This window comes from Pristiophorus japonicus, chromosome 1 (assembly GCF_044704955.1).
Source record: "Pristiophorus japonicus isolate sPriJap1 chromosome 1, sPriJap1.hap1, whole genome shotgun sequence".
NCBI classification, from domain to species: domain Eukaryota; kingdom Metazoa; phylum Chordata; class Chondrichthyes; family Pristiophoridae; genus Pristiophorus; species Pristiophorus japonicus.
Genome location: NC_091977.1, coordinates 251429355 through 251446048, shown reverse-complemented (window position 1 = coordinate 251446048; position 16694 = coordinate 251429355). Strand labels below are relative to the sequence as shown.

The following is a 16694-nucleotide window of genomic DNA, read 5'->3' as shown; positions in this document are numbered from 1 at the left end:
TTAGAGAGCAAAATGGACTCAGGGGACTCCTGCACTACCTGCCTAGTCGTCCTCTTCTGTCCAGCGGTCACCCAATCCCTCTCTGCCTGCACACTCTTAAGCTGCGGGGTGACCACTTCTAGAAACCTGCTATCCACGTAGCTCTCAGTCCCACAAATGCACCGCAGTGACTCCAGCCGCTGCTCAAGTTCCAAAATACGGAGCTCGAGTTGGTGCAGCTGGAGACACCTCCTGCACACGTGGTCGTCCCGGCTGCACGAAGTGTCCAGGATTTCCCACATGCCACAGGATGTGCAATCCACGGGACTGAGCTGTCCTGCCATCCCTCTAGTTAGACTTGCAACTATCGAGTAGAACTAAACTCTAAACCTTAGCAAAACACACCCAGCTGCTATTCAGCAAACAGCTGATTTAATTAATTAGTTCTCCTTAGATAATAAAAATCACTTATCTATTAATTGCAATTCCTAACTCACACCAATACCCAAGGTTTTTTTAAAGAAAAGAAAAATACTCACCAATCCACCAGCCAATCACTTACCTGCGATTTCGATTCTTTGTACTTTTTGTTCCTTACTGTTGTCGCTGCTGCAGCCCGCTCCTCCCGATCTGCCGCTGTTTCAAACTGCTGCCGCCGCTCTGGTCAGGTCTCGCGATGCTCGGCCACTCCTCGTGATTTTATTGAAAGTGGATTTGAGTCTAAGAGTAAGGACGTCTTACTGCAATTATATAGGGCCCTGATGAGACCACACCTGGAGTATTGTGTGCAGTTTTGGTCTTGTTACCCAAGGAAAGATAAACTAGCCATAGAGGGAGTGCAACAAAGGTTCACCAGACTGATTACTGGGGTGGGGGGAATGTCCGATGAGGAGAGATTGAGTAGACTAGGCCTCTCGTCTCAAGAGTTTAGAAGAATGAGAGTTGAGCGGCGACGCCCACATCCGATGAACTAATTAAAAAGAGAGAGGTGAGCGAGGTGTTTAAAGTTGATCAAGGGCATTGGCCAAAATATTAGACACTCCCTGTCCTTCAGGACATATATCCAGGGGAGCAGCTGATGGGTTTATCAGGTCATCTTTGGGTTAAATGTTGTGCTCATCGAGCTGAGCACTGAATGCCAGCATCAAACACTCTCCAGTCGGGCACAGCACGGGTTAGATATAGAGTGAACCCATCAGTCGCTCCCCGACACAGATACTGAGGGACAGGGAGTGTCCGGGACAATGACATTTCTCACGCAATGTATAAATTGATCCTGTACCTCTCCCCATTAATCTTGTGCTCCACACGGGTCGAATCCTGCTCCTGTTTTTTTTTGTAACAGCACAGCTAAACCCAGCCCATAATGAGCAGGGCTCACGGAGATTGGTTGCTAGGCACTGCTGTGATGTCATAAAGCAAGGATATTGAGCCCAGCTGGTCCTCTCCTTGTCCCTTTAAAGATGGAGAGCTGGGACATCCTGTCTCAACACACATCCCCCTGTTCATACTGAGAATCCCCAGGGAAGGGCCAAGGCCCAGAGTGTGTGACACAACCAAGGGGGAAAGAGGAGAGAGGGGAGGTAAATCAAGGAGACGGGACTGAGGGACACCAAGCTTCAGTTTTAGAGCCTGCAGACTTCAGGAGGGGCAGACTGAGTTCAATAGTTTCAGGATCCAGGGAGAGAACAAGTAGCAGGTGGGGAGACTGGTGTACATTCCAAAACAGAGGACGTAGGGGGAGGGAGATTGTGTCAGGTCGTGTATTCGGGGTGTAGGAGGGACAAGAGAGGAAAGGTCAGAGGAGCAATTACTGCAGCAGTGTCCATAAATAGTGAGAGAGAAGGTGGGGGTTAGAGTGGGCCATGGACAGGCTGTAAAACTGTGTTTGCTGTGACAAGCTTTCCTTCTGTTAAAAATAGCCTCTTGTAGCCCAGTGATACAAACAGTCCATTAAACTCCACCAATGTCCTTTGAAGCATTGGCTGTTGTTAAAGCTTCTCATTCTGACACACTGAGTGAGAAATGAGCTGCAGAACTGCCTACACCGTCAGCTTTAAGGAGACCTTTCCCTTAGAAGATTGATAAACTAACAATGCTGCTTTGCCTTGTGACAATTACAGGTTATCAGAATATTTCCCATAGGTTAAAAAGCAATATTATGGGGACTCACTGTCCTGGATGGTTGAAATAGACCCTGTGATATAATAGAATTTTCTGTCCTGTCAGACTTGGACATCTTGTAGATACATTTTTTTTAAGTTGTGGGAACTCAGTTATCAGATGGATTCCACAGTTTGTAACAAGTCTTCAATCAGCTTATCTTATTGTCGAGACATCAAGGACTCGACACACTGCGTGTGTGTGAAACAAACCAGATTTATTTGACATTGATACAGATTAAACTCAAGCCCAGTTATAGGGGTTACTAACATCAGCTTTACCAAACCCCAACTGCCAGAATGAACATGGTTCAACCTGGATATGATTGACAGTAACAATAACAGAATCCAACCCCTGTACTCACTTGTGAACTCACTGAGGTAGGTTGGATAAATTTGTGAATCCCTTTGCACACATGGAGCAGGTGAATGGTCTCTCCCCAGTGTGAATTCGCTGGTGTCAGCAAATCGTCTGTGCTTTTAAAGCTCTTCTCACAGTCAGAACATTAAAAAGGTGTCTTATCAGTGTGAACAAGCTGGTGTGTCCTGAGTTTGGATGACTGAGTGAATCTCATTCCACACACTGAGCAGGAGAATGGCCTCTTCCCAGTGTGAATTCGCTTGTGGGTCAGCAGGTTAGGTGACCGAGTGAATCACGTCTCACACACTGAGCAGGTAAATGGCCCCTCACTAGTATGAATTTGCTGATGTTTCGCAGGTACGACAATTTTTTGAAAGCGAGAGCAAGTGAATGGCCTCTCCCTGGTGTGATTGCGTCAATGAGTTTCCAGCTCAGATGAATCCCTTCCTACAGTCCCCACATTTCCATGGTTTCTCCGTGGTGCGTGTGTCCTTGTGTCTCTCCAGGTTGGACGATCAGTTGAAGCCTCGTCCACACACCGAACACGTGTACAGTTTCTCCCGGCTGTGAATGATGCGATGTTTTTTCAGGCTCAGTAACTGGTTAAAGCTCTTTCCACAGTCAGTGCACTGGAACACTCTCACTCGGGTGTGTGTCTCGGTGCTTTTCCTGTCACACTGATGTTTGAAATCTTTTCACATAAACAGAACAGACAAACATTTCTCCTTCCACAGTCAAAGATCCTGATGAATGGAGTGATGATGTGATGGTGGCTGTGAGTTTGCGGCCTGTAAATGCTGCCCCTCTCACAGCCTGTTACAGCACTGAGAGTCCAGGATAGAAATTCACAACATTCTCTCCTCCTGGTTCCTGCACATGCGCCCTGCTCCCCCCTGAGCCTCTCAAGATGGCGGCCGTCCCCCCAAACCTGTCACCGGGAGAAAGCCCCGCCCGGGGCAAACGCCGGACCCGCAAGTTCTTGTTCGGGGCCTGAGGCCCACACAAGGTGCGTGTGAAGCGGATAATGTGGAGTTTTCTCTCGGGCCTGGCCCCGCACTTAGTGTGTGTGTGTAAAGCCCCGGCGCCCCCGGGGTTTATTAACTAGCTCCCTCCCTCCGCCCACTTGTCACCCGCTGCCTCACTGCCCGCGCATGCTCAGCTTACACTGCCCGGGTGATTGGTGGCGGCTCCAGACCAATCGGAAAAGCGGGGGCGGGGCTGGAGGCCCGAGCGGGCGGTTAGTCTTCCAACCAATCGGAGTACGAGAGGGGCGTGGCTGAGCCCAGATCTTCCTCACTGAGCATGCGCGGGTGGAGAAGAATTACGTCAGTAGAACAAATGCTTCGGGGAGAAGGTAAGCGATTGTGGGCGCTGGGGAGGATGTGGACTCGTGAGTAGGTTGCGAAGCTTCATAAACACCTTCTGTAGGCCTCAGGGGCAGAATAAGAACCCACAGGACCTGCGTTTGCCCGCGGTAACAGGCCCGGGTGAGCGAGGTCACTGGCCGCCATCTTGCACATGGCGGGGTCACGGCGCATGCGTAGGCACCTTGGGCAGGAACAATGAGTAGGCGGGGCTTCAGTGTCCCAGTGCCTGGGCGATGGAGCAAACTGGACAACAGGCTCTTCATCACCTCACACACCAACCTGAGCAACAGGCTCTTCATCACCTCACACACCAACCTGGGCAACAGGTTCTTCATCACCTCATACACCAACCTGGGCAACAGGTTCTTCATCACCTCACATACCAACCTGAGCAACAGGCTCTTTATCACCTCACACACCAACCTGAGCAACAGGCTCTTCATCACCTCACACACCAACCTGAGCAACAGGCTCTTTATCACCTCACACACCAACCTGAGCAACAGGCTCTTCATCACCTCACACACCAACCTGAGCAACAGGCTCTTTATCACCTCACACACCAACCTGAGCAACAGGCTCTTTATCACCTCACACACCAACCTGAGCAACAGGCTCTTTATCACCTCACACACCAACCTGGGCAACAGGTTCTTCATCACCTCACATACCAACCTGAGCAACAGGCTCTTTATCACCTCACACACCAACCTGAGCAACAGGCTCTTCATCACCTCACACACCAACCTGAGCAACAGGTTCTTCATCACCTCACACACCAACCTGGGCAACAGGTTCTTCATCACCTCACACACCAACCTGAGCAACAGGCTCTTCATCACCTCATACACCAACCTGAGCAACAGGCTCTTCACCTCACACACCAACCTGAGCAACAGGCTCTTCATCACCTCACACACCAACCTGAGCAACAGGCTCTTCATCACCTCACACACCAACCTGAGCAACAGGCTCTTTATCACCTCACACAGCAACCTGAGCAACAGGCTCTTTATCACCTCACATACCAACCTGAGCAACAGGCTCTTTATCACCTCACACACCAACCTGAGCAACAGGCTCTTCATCACCTCACACACCAACCTGAGCAACAGGCTCTTTATCACCTCACACACCAACCTGAGCAACAGGCTCTTTATCACCTCACACACTAACCTGAGCAACAGGCTCTTCATCACCTCACACACCAACCTGGGCAATAGGTTCTTAATCACCTTATAACAACTTATATTTACATAGCTCTTTTAACATAGTAAAACGTCCAAAGGCACTTCTCAGGATAATTTGATACTGAGGCGGAGAGATATAGAATCTCTGAAATTTACAGCACGGAAGGAGACCATTTCGCCCCTTCCTGTCTGTGCTGGCCAACCAAGAGCTATCCAGCCAAATGGGGAGCGGGTGGGAAAGTGGAGCTGAGTCCATGATCTTATTGAATGGCGGAGCAGGCTCGAGGGGCCGTACGGCCTACTCCTGTTCCTATTTCTTATGTTATGTTCTAATCCTACTTTCCAGCTCTTGGTCCATAGCCCTGTAATTTCAGCACATCAAGTGCACATCTAAGCACTTTTTAAAATGTGGTGAGGGTTTCTGCCTCTACCACCCTTTCAGGCATTGAGTTCCAGACCCCCACCATCCTCTGGGTGAAGAGAATTCCCCTCTAAACCTCCTACCTGCAGAGGGAGGGAATTCTAGAGTGTAGGGCCTAGGCAACAGAAGACAGGACCACCGATGGTAGAAGAATGAGAGGGGATCTCATAGTAACATATACAATTCTGACGGGATTGGACAGGTTAGATGCGGGAAGAATGTCCCAATGTTGGGGAAGTCCAGAACCAGGGGACATAGTCTTAGGATAAGGGGTAGGCCATTTAGGACTGAGATGAGGAGAAACTTCTTCACTCAGAGTTGTTAACCTGTGGAATTCCCTGCCGCAGAGAGTTGTTGATGCCAGTTCATTGGATATATTCAAGAGGGAGTTAGATATGGCCCTTACGGCGAAAGGGATCAAGAGGTATGGAGAGAAAGCAGGAAAGGGGTACTGAAGGACTGATCAGCCATGATCTTATTGAATGGTGGTGCAGGGTCGAATGGCTTACTCCTACACCTATTTTCTATGTTTCTATCCCCTAGCTATGAAGGCCAACATACCATTTGCCGCCTTCATTGCCTGCATGCCAACTTTCAATGACCGATGAACCATGACCCCCAGGTCTCGTTGCACCTCCCCTTTTTCTAATCTGCCGCCATTCAGATAATATTCTGCCTTTGTGTTTTTGCCACCAAAGTTGATAACCTCACATTTATCCACATTGTACTGCAACTGCCATGCATTTGCCCACTCACCTAATCTGTCCAATTCACCCTGCAACCTCTTAGTGTACTCCTCACAGCTCACACCGCCACCCAGTTTAGTGTCATCTGAAAACTTGGAGATATTACACTCAAATTCTTTCATCTAAATCATTAATGTATATTGTAAAGAGCTGGGGTCCCAGCACTGAGCCCTGCAGCACCCCACTCGTCACTGCCTGCCATTCTGAAAAGGACTCGTTTATCCCGACTCTCTGCTTCCTGTCTGACAACCAGTTCTCTATCCACATCAGTACATTACCCCCAATACCATGTGCTTTGATTTTGCACGCCAATCTCTTGTTTTGGACCTTGTCGAAAGCCTTTTGAAAGTCCAAATACACCACATCCACTGGTTCTCCCTTGTCCACTCTACTAGTTACATCCTCAAAAAATTTCAAAAGATTTGTCAAGCATGATTTCCCTTTCATAAATCCATGGACCAATCCTTTCACTGCTTTTCAAATGCACTGCTATTTCATCTTTAATAATTGATTCCAACATTTTCCCTACTACTGATGTCAGGCTAACCAGTCTATAATTATCCGTTTTCTTTCTCCCTCCTTTTTTAAAAAGTGGTGTTACATTAGCTACCCTCCAGTCCATAGGAACTGATCCAAAGTCGATAGACTGTTGGAAAATGATCACCAATGCATCCACTATTTCTAGGGCCACTTCCTTAAGTTCTCTGGGATGCAGACTATCTGGCCCCAGGGATTTATCGGCCTTCAATCCCATCAGTTTCCCGCCAAATAAGGATATCCTTCAGTTCCTCCTTCTCACTAGACCCTCAATCCCCTGGTAATTCCAGAAGGTTACTTGTGTCTTCCTTCGTGAAGGCAGAACCAAAGTATTTGTTCAACTGGTTTGCCATTTCTTTCTTCCCCATTATAAATTCACCTGAATCTGACTGCAAGGGACCTACATTTGTCTTCACTAATCTTTTTCTCTTCACATATCAATAGAAGCTTTTGCAGTCAGTTTTTATATTCCCGGCAAGCTTCCTCTCATACTCTATTTCCCCACTCTGAATTAAACCCTTTGTCCTCCCCTGCTGAATTCTAAATTTCCCCCAGTCCTCAGGTTTGCTGCTTTTTCTGGCCAATTTATATGACTTTTCCTTGGATTTAACACTATCCTTAATTTCCTTTGTTAGCTACGGTTGAGCCACCTTCCCCATTTTAGAAACATAGAAAATAGGTGCAGGAGCAGGCCATTCAGCCCTTCTAGCCTGCACCGCCATTCAATGAGTTCATGGCTGAACATGAAACTTCAGTACCCACTTCCTGCTTTCACGCCATACCCCTTGATCCCCCGAGTAGTAAGGACTTCATCTAACTCCCTTTTGAATATATTTAGTGAATTGGCCTCAACCACTTCCCGTGGCAGAGAATTCCACAGGTTCACCACTCTCTGGGTGAAGAAGTTTCTCCTTATCTCGGTCCTAAATGGCTTACCCCTTATCCTTCGACTGTGACCCCTGGTTCTGGACTTCCCCAACATTGGGAACATTCTTCCTGCATCCAACCTGTCCAAACCCGTCAGAATTTTAAACGTTTCTATGAGGTCCCCTCTCACTCTTCTGAACTCCAGTGAATACAAGCCCAGTTGATCCAGTCTTTCTTGATAGGTCAGTCCCACCATCCCGGGAATCAGTCTGGTGAATCTTCGCTGCACTCCCTCAATAGCAAGAATGTCCTTCCTCAAGTTAGGAGACCAAAACTGTACACAATACTCCAGGTGTGGCCTCACCAAGGCCCTGTACAACTGTAGCAACACCTCCCTGTCCCTGTACTCAAATCCCCTCACTATGAAGGCCAACATGCCATTTGCTTTCTTAACCGCCTGCTGTACCTGCATGCCAACCTTCAATAACTGATGTACCATGACACCCAGGTCTCGTTGCACCTTCCCTTTTCCTAATCTGTCACCATTCAGATAATAGTCTGTCTCTCTGTTTTTACCACCAAAGTGGATAACCTCACATTTATCCACATTATACTTCATCTGCCACGCATTTGCCCACTCACCTAACCTATCCAAGTCACTCTGTAGCCTCATAGCATCCTCCTCGCAGCTCACACTGCCACCCAACTTAGTGTCATCCGCAAATTTGGAGATACTACATTTAATCCCCTCGTCTAAATCATTAATGTACAATGTAAACAGCTGGGGCCCCAGCACAGAACCCTGCGGTACCCCACTAGTTACTGCCTGCCATTCCGAAAAGTACCCATTTACTCCTACTCTTTGCTTCCTGTCTGACAACCAGTTCTCAATCCACGTCAGCACACTACCCCCAATCCCATGTGCTTTAACTTTGCACATTAATCTCCTGTGTGGGACCTTGTCGAAAGCCTTCTGAAAGTCCAAATATACCACATCAACTGGTACTCCTTTGTCCACTTTATTGGAAACATCCTCAAAAAATTCCAGAAGATTTGTCAAGCATGATCTCCCTTTCACAAATCCATGCTGACTTGGACCTATCATGTCACCATTTTCCAAATGCGCTGCTATGACATCCTTAATAATTGATTCCATCATTTTACCCACTACTGAGGTCAGGCTGACCGGTCTATAATTCCCTGCTTTCTCTCTCCCTCCTTTTTTAAAAAGTGGGGTTACATTGGCTACCCTCCACTCCATAGGAACTGATCCAGAGTCAATGGAATGTTGGAAAATGACTGTCAATGCATCCGCTATTTCCAAGGCCACCTCCTTAAGTACTCTGGGATGCAGTCCATCAGGCCCTGGGGATTTATCGGCCTTCAATCCCATCAATTTCCCCAACACAATTTCCCGACTAATAAAGATTTCCCTCAGTTCCTCCTCCTTAATAGACCCTCTGACCACTTTTATATCCGGAAGGTTGTTTGTGTCCTCCTTAGTGAATACTGAACCAAAGTACTTGTTCAATTGGTCTGCCATTTCTTTGTTCCCCGTTATGACTTCCCCTGATTCTGACTGCAGGGGACCTACGTTTGTCTTTACTAACCTTTTTCTCTTTACATACCTATAGAAACTTTTGCAATCCGCCTTAATGTTCCCTGCAAGCTTCTTCTCGTACTCCATTTTCCCTGCCCTAATCAAACCCTTTGTCCTCCTCTGCTGAGTTCTAAATTTCTCCCAGTCCCCAGGTTCGCTGCTATTTCTGGCCAATTTGTATGCCATTTCCTTGGCTTTAATACTATCCCTGATTTCCCTAGATAGCCACGGTTGAGCCACCTTCCCTTTTTTATTTTTACGCCAGACAGGAATGTACAATTGTTGTAATTCATCCATGCGGTCTCTAAATGTCTGCCATTGCCCATCCACAGTCAACCCCTTAAGTATCATTAGCCAATCTATCTTAGCCAATTCATGCCTCATACCTTCAAAGTTACCCTTCTTTAAGTTCTGGACCATGGTCTCTGAATTAACTGTTTCATTCTCCATCCTAATGCAGAATTCCACCATATTATGGTCACTCTTCCCCAACCTCGCACAATGAGATTGCTAATTAATCCTCTCTCATTACACAACACCCAGTCTAAGATGGCCTCCCCCATAGTTGGTTGCTCGACATATTGGTCTAGAAAACCATCCCTTATGCATTCCAGGAAATCCTCCTCCACCGTATTGCTTCCAGTTTGGCTAGCCCAATCTATGTGCATATTAAAGTCACCCATTATAACTGCTGCACCTTTATTGCATGCACTCCTAATTTCCTGTTTGATGCCCTCCCCAACATCACTACTACTGTTTGGTGGTCTGTACACAACTCCCACTAACGATTTTTGCCCTTTAGTGTTCTGTAGCTCTACCCATATAGATTCCACATCATCCAAGCTAATGTCTTTCCTAACTATTGCATTAATCTCCTCTTTAACCAGCAATGCTACCCCACCTCCTTTTCCTTTTATTCTATCCTTCCTGAATGTTGAATACCCCTGGATGTTGAGTTCCCAGCCCTGATCATCCTGGAGCCACGTCTCCGTAATCCCAATCACATCATATTTGTTAACATCTATTTGCACAGTTAATTCATCCACCTTATTGCGGATACTCCTTGCATTAAGACACAAAGCCTTCAGGCTTGCTTTTTTAACACCCTTTGTCCTTTTAGAATTTTGCTGTACAGTGGCCCTTTTTGTTCTTTGCCTTGGGTTTCTCTGCCCTCCACTTTTCCTCATCTCCTTTCTGTCTTTTGCTTTTGCCTCATTTTTGTCTCCCTCTGTCTCCCTGTATAGGTTCCCATCCCCCTGCAATATTAGTTTAACTCCTCCCCAACAGCACTAGCAAACACTCCCCCTAGGACATTGGTTCCAGACCTGCCCAGGTGCAGACCGTCCGGTTTGTACTGGTCCCACCTCCCCCAGAACCGGTTCCAATGCCCCAGGAATTTGAATCCCTCCCTGCTGCACCACTGCTCAAGCCATGTATTCATCTGCGCTATCCTGCGATTCCTACTCTGACGAGCACGTGGCACTGGTAGCAATCCCGAGATTACTACTTTTGAGGTCCTACTTTTTAATTTAGCTCCTAGCTCCTTAAATTCTTTTCGTAGGACCTCATCCCTTTTTTTACCTATGTCGTTGGTACCAATGTGCACCACGACAACTGGCTGTTCTCCCTCCCATTTCAGAATGTCCTGCACCCGCTCCGAGACATCCTTGACCCTTGCACCAGGGAGGCAACATACCATCCTGGAGTCTCGGTTGCGTCTGCAGAAACGCCTATCTATTCCCCTCACCATCGAATCCCCTATCACTATCGCGCTCCCACTCTTTTTCCTGCCCTCCTTTGCAGCAGAGCCACCTACGGTGCCATGAACTTGGCTGCTGCTGCCCTCCCCTGATGAGTCATCCTCCCCAACAGTACTCAAAGCAGTGTATCTGTTTTGCAGGGGGATGACCACAGGGGACCCCTGCACTATCTTTCTTGCACTGCTCTTCCTGCTGGTCTTCCATTCCCTATCTGGCTGTGGACCCTTCTCCTGCGGTAAGACCAACTCACTACACGTGATACTCACGTCATTCTCAGCATCGTGGATGCTCCAGAGTGAATCCACCCTCAGCTCCAATTCCGCAACGCGGACCGTCAAGAGCTCGAGGCGGATACACTTCTCACACACGTAGCGCCCAGGGACACCGGAAGTGTCCCCGAGTTCCCACATGGTACAGGAGGAGCATATCACATGGCCGAGCTCTCCTGCCATGTCTTAACCTTAGATACCCTTAAATTGGTAATAACAATGTTGTAGTTCACTTACTGATATAAAAAAGAAAAGAAAAGCTACTCACCAATCACCAGCCAATCACTTACCCCATTGGCTGTGACGTCACTTTTTGATTACTTTCTACTTCTATTTTGCTTTCTCTCCCGCTGTAGCTGCACCGGTCGCCTCTTATAGATCGCTCCCCTCTCACCAACTGCCGCTGGCTCTCGATCTCCCGCTGGGCTTTTGACAGGTCGCTCCTCTCTCACCAACTGCCGCTGGCTCTCGATCTCCCGCTGGGCTTTTGACAGGTCGCTCCCCTCTCACCAACTGCCGCTGGCTCTCGATCTCCCGCTGGGCTTTTGACAGGTCGCTCCCCTCTCACCAACTGCCGCTGGCTCTCGATCTCCCGCTGGGCTTTTGACAGGTCGCTCCCCTCTCACCAACTGCCGCTGGCTCTCGATCTCCCGCTGGGCTTTTGACAGGTCGCTCCCCTCTCACCAACTGCTGCTGGCTCTCGATCTCCCGCTGGGCTTTTGACAGGTCGCTCCCCTCTCACCAACTGCCGCTGGCTCTCGATCTCCCGCTGGGCTTTTGACAGGTCGCTCCCCTCTCATCAACTGCCGCTGGCTCTCGATCTCCCGCTGGGCTTTTAACAGGTCGCTCCCCACTCACCAACTGCCGCTGGCTCTCGATCTCCCGTTGGGCTTTTGACAGGTCGCTCCCCTCTCACCAACTGCCGCTGGCTCTCGATCTCCCGTTGGGCTTTTGACAGGTCGCTCCCCTCTCACCAACTGCCGCTGGGCTTTTGACAGGTCGCTCCCCTCTCACCAACTGCCGCTGGCTCTCGATCTCCCGCTGAGCTTTTGACAGGTCGCTCCCCTCTCACCAACTGCCGCTGGCTCTCGATCTCCCGCTGGGCTTTTGACAGGACGCTCCCCTCTCACCAACTGCTGCTGGCTCTCGATCTCCCGCTGGGCTTTTGACAGGTCGCTCCCCTCTCACCAACTGCCGCTGGCTCTCGATCTCCCGCTGGGCTTTTGACAGGTCGCTCCCCTCTCACCAACTGCCGCTGGCTCTCGATCTCCCGCTGGGCTTTTGACAGGTCGCTCCCCTCTCACCAACTTTTGTTACGTATAACCATGCAAGTTATTGTATGATGACTATTTTGTTATAATTACTTCTTCATTCAGGAGGGAGAAGTATATTGTATAGCTCCACCAAGTGGACTACTGCTAGCCATTGCTGTTTACAAGAATTTTATTTCTACTCCAGATAGGAATGTACAATTGTTGATGTTGATCCATGTGATCTTTAAATGTTTGCCATTGCCTATCCACAGTCAACCTTTTAAGTATCATTTGTCAATCTATTCTAGCCAATTTACACCTCATTCCATCGAAGTTATCTTTCCTTAAGTTCAAGATCCTAGTCTCTGAATTAACTGTCACTCTCCATCTTAATAAAGAATTCTACCATATTATGGTCACTCTTCCCGAAGGGGCCTCGCACAACAAGATTGCTAATTAGTCCTTTCTCATTACATATCACCCAGTCTAGGATGGCCAGCCCTCCAGTTGGTTCCTCGACATATTGGTCGAGAAAACCATCCCTAATACACTCCAGGAAATCCTCCTCCACAGTATTGCTACCAGTTTGGTTAGCCCAATCTATATGTAGATTAAAGTCGCCCATGATAATTGTTGTACCTTTATTGCACGCATCTCTAACTTCTTGTTTGATGCTGTCCCCAATCTCACTACTACTGTTTGGTGGTCTGTACACAACTCCCACTAGCGTTTTCTGCCCTTTGGTATCCCACAGCTCCACCCATACCGATTCCACATCATCCAAGCTGATGTCCTTCCTTACTATTGCGTTAATTTCCTTCTTAACCAGCAACGCTACCCCACCTTCTTTTCCTTTCTGTCTATCCTTCCTGAATGTTGAATTCCCAGTTTTGGTCACCCTGGAGCTATGTCTCCATAATCCCAATTATATCATATTCGTTAATAGCTGCCTGTGCAGTTAATTTGTCCACCTTATTACGAATACTCATCGCATTGAGGCACAGAGCCTTCAGGCTTGTCTTTTTAACTCTCTTTGCCCCTTTGGAATTTTGCTGTAATGTGGCCCTTTTTGATTTTTGCCTTAGCTTTCTCTGCCCTCCACTTTTACTTTTCTTCTTTCTATCTTTTGCTTCTGCCCCCATTCTACTTCCCTCTGTCTCGCTGCATAGGTTCCCATTCCCCTGCCATATTAGTTGAACCCCTCCCCAACAGCACTGGCAAACACTCTCCCGAGGACATTGTTTCCGGTCCTGCCCAGGTGCAGACCATCCGGTTTGTACTGGTCCCACGTCCCACCTCCCCCAGAACCGGTTCCAATGTCCCAGGAATTTGAATCCCTCCCTTCTGCACCACTCCTCAAGCCACGTATTCATCTGAGCTATCCTGCAATTCCTACTCTGACTAGCACGTGGCACTGGTAGCAATCCTGAAATTACTACTTTTGAGGTCCTACTTTTAAAATTTAACTCCTCGCTCCCTAAATTCTGCTTGTAGGACCGCATCCCGTTTTTTTTAACCTATATCGTTGGTACCTGTATGCACGACGACAACTGGCTGTTCACCCACCCCTTCAAAATGCCCTGCAGCCGCTCCGAGGCATCCTTGACCCTTGCACCAGGGAGGCAACATACCATCGTGGAGTCTCGATTGCGGCCACAGAAATGCCTATCTATTCCCTTTACAATAGAATCCCCTATCACTATCGCTCTCCCACTCTTTTACCTTCCCTCCTGTGCAGCAGAGCCACCTACGGTGCCATGATCTTGGCTGCTGCTGTTCTCCCCTGATGAGTCATCCCCCTCAACAGTACCCAAAGCAGTGTATCTGTTTTGCAGGGGGATGACCGCAGGGGACCCCTGCACTACCTTCCTTCCACTGCTCTTCCTGATGGTCACCCATTTGCTATCTGCTTGTGTAACCTTTTCCTGCAGTGTGGCCAACTCACTAAATGTGCTATTCACAGCATTCTCAGCATCGTGGATGCTCCAGAGTGGATCCACCCACAGTTCCAGTGCCACAATGCGATCTGTTAGGAACTGCAGCCGAATACACTTCCCGCACATGTAGTCGTCAGGGACATCGGAAGCGTCCTTGACTTCCCACATATAGTACATAGTGCCCCTCCATGGTCTCTAAATTGTTGCTTGTCTGACATCCAGTTTTGGATCAGCAGAAATTTTTTCCAATTGAATATTGGGAATACAAAAGCCATTGTTTTTGGTCCCTGCCACAAACTATGTTCCCTAGCCACATCTACCCTGTCCAACCCATTCATTGTTTTAAAGACTTCTATCAGGTCACCTCGAAGTCTTCTGTTTTCTCAGGAAGACCCAACTTGTTCAATCTTTCCCGATAGCTGTTATCTGTCAGTTCTGGTACCATCCTTGTAAATCTTTTTTGCACGTTCTCCATTCCCTCTATTTCAGTTTTATAATAGGGAGACCAGAACTGTGCACAGTACGCCTGTGAAAAGTTTGGCCTGACCAGGTCCTATACAAGTTTAATATAACTTCACTACTTTTGAATTCTATACACCTTGAAATAAATCCTACTGTTTTAACATTTTTAATTGCTTTGCTGATCTGTGATGCTGCTTGCAAATGATTTATTCACCTTTTGTTCTTTTATCCCTTTCAGTTTGTTATTTTCTAAAGGGGCAGGTGATATTTCTGTCTTTCCAACCAAAGTGCATCACCTCGCATTTATCGATGTTAAAGTTCATTTGCCATTTAACTGCCCAGTCTGCAAGTTTTTAAATGTCATCTTGTATTATGTTACATTCTTGCTCAGTATTAGCTATACCTCCTAGTTTGGTATAATCTGCAAACTGAGTTAGTTATTCCCAAGTCCAAATCATTAATGCAAGGGAAAATGCTAAAATCTATTAGGGACATGGTAACAGGACATTTAGAAAATCATATGATTGAGCAGAGTCAACACAGATTTATGAAAGGAAAATCGTATTTGACAAATCTAATAGGCTTTTGAGGCTGTAACTAACAGGGTACAAGGGGGAAACCAGTGGATGTAGTGCATTTGGATTTTCATAAAGAATTTGATAAGGTGCCACACGAGGTTATTAAACAAAATTCGAGCTCATGGGATTGGGGGTAATATATTAGAATGGATTGAGGATTGATTAACGGACAGAAAACAGAGTAGGAATAAATGAGTAATTTGTGTGTTGTCAGGCTGTAACTAGTGGGATGCCGCAAGGATCGGTGCTTGTGCCTCAGCTATTTACAATCTATATCAATGGTTTGGATGAGGGAACCGTGTGTAATGTATACAAGTTTGCTGATGATATAATGTTCGGTGGGAAAGTAAACTGTGAGAAGGACAACATCATGGCAGATAGAATATAATGTATACATGAAGAATATAATGTGAACAAGTGTGAAGTTACCTACTTTGGTAGGAAAAAGTAGAAAATTAGATTATGCTTTAAATGGTAGCCAGATTATAAGGGGGGTTAAAATCTCCCATGATTATTATTCTATGCCTAAGCCACCTCATAGATTTGCCTACATAGTTCTTCCTCCAATTCCCATCTGCTATTTGGTGGACTATAGTAATACTCCTATTAGGGTGATGGATCACATCTTTTAACTCAATCCATGTAGATTCTGTAACTACCTTACTGCTGGTTACACTTTTTTTTCTAACACCATTATGTTATCTTTAACATGTACAGCTACTCCACCTCTCTTTCCTTCCCAAATGTGCTGTATCCGGCATTATTTAGTTGCCAATCCTCTTCTCTATGTAGCCATGTTTGTCATCCTACTATATCTGGATCCTCTACAAATTATTGCCTCCACTTCATCCATTTTGTTTTGAATACCTTGTGCATTGCTGTATAATAGTTTAAATTGTTTTTATTTATTATTCCTCCCTTTGTATTTAGTAGTTATTTTAGCTTCATGCTCTTTGACTTCATCTGATCATTCATGTTTTCTTATTCCTTCCTTTAGTTTGTTCTTTACTCTCTTCCTGATTCTTTTGTAAGGTTATCATCTCTAGCAGTTGTCCTGCCCCCCCCCCTCTCCCCACCACTCCTTTAGCCATGTGTTGACTTTCCAAATCTGTTTGACCCCATGTTAATTTGATCGTAGCTCAGGTAATAATTCTGAGATTATTTACTGTGAGGTCCTATACCTAGGAGTTAGCTTCTAACTCCTG

The 16694-nt window shown here is 46.9% G+C and overlaps 1 protein-coding gene and 1 long non-coding RNA gene across 4 annotated transcripts in view; one reads left to right on the top strand and one right to left on the bottom strand.

Annotated features, from left to right (window-relative positions):
- The window catches only part of LOC139269666 (zinc finger protein 235-like), a 75137-nt gene that overhangs the window by 57483 nt on the left and 960 nt on the right, over positions 1–16694 (bottom strand). The window contains exon 1 of one of the 2 annotated variants that reach the window (XM_070888387.1): positions 2507–3602. The exons of the other annotated variant lie outside the window; for it this stretch is intronic. The gene's annotated coding sequence lies outside the window, so the exon portion shown is untranslated. Of the gene's footprint in view, positions 1–2506; positions 3603–16694 lie in introns of those variants that run through there. 2 annotated transcript variants of the gene reach the window in all.
- Positions 3787–16694, top strand: part of LOC139269979 (uncharacterized) — a 54763-nt gene continuing 41855 nt past the window's right edge. For both annotated transcript variants that reach the window (XR_011594384.1, XR_011594383.1), the window contains exon 1: positions 3787–3856. This is a non-coding gene — a long non-coding RNA (uncharacterized lncRNA). The remainder of the gene's footprint in view (positions 3857–16694) is intronic.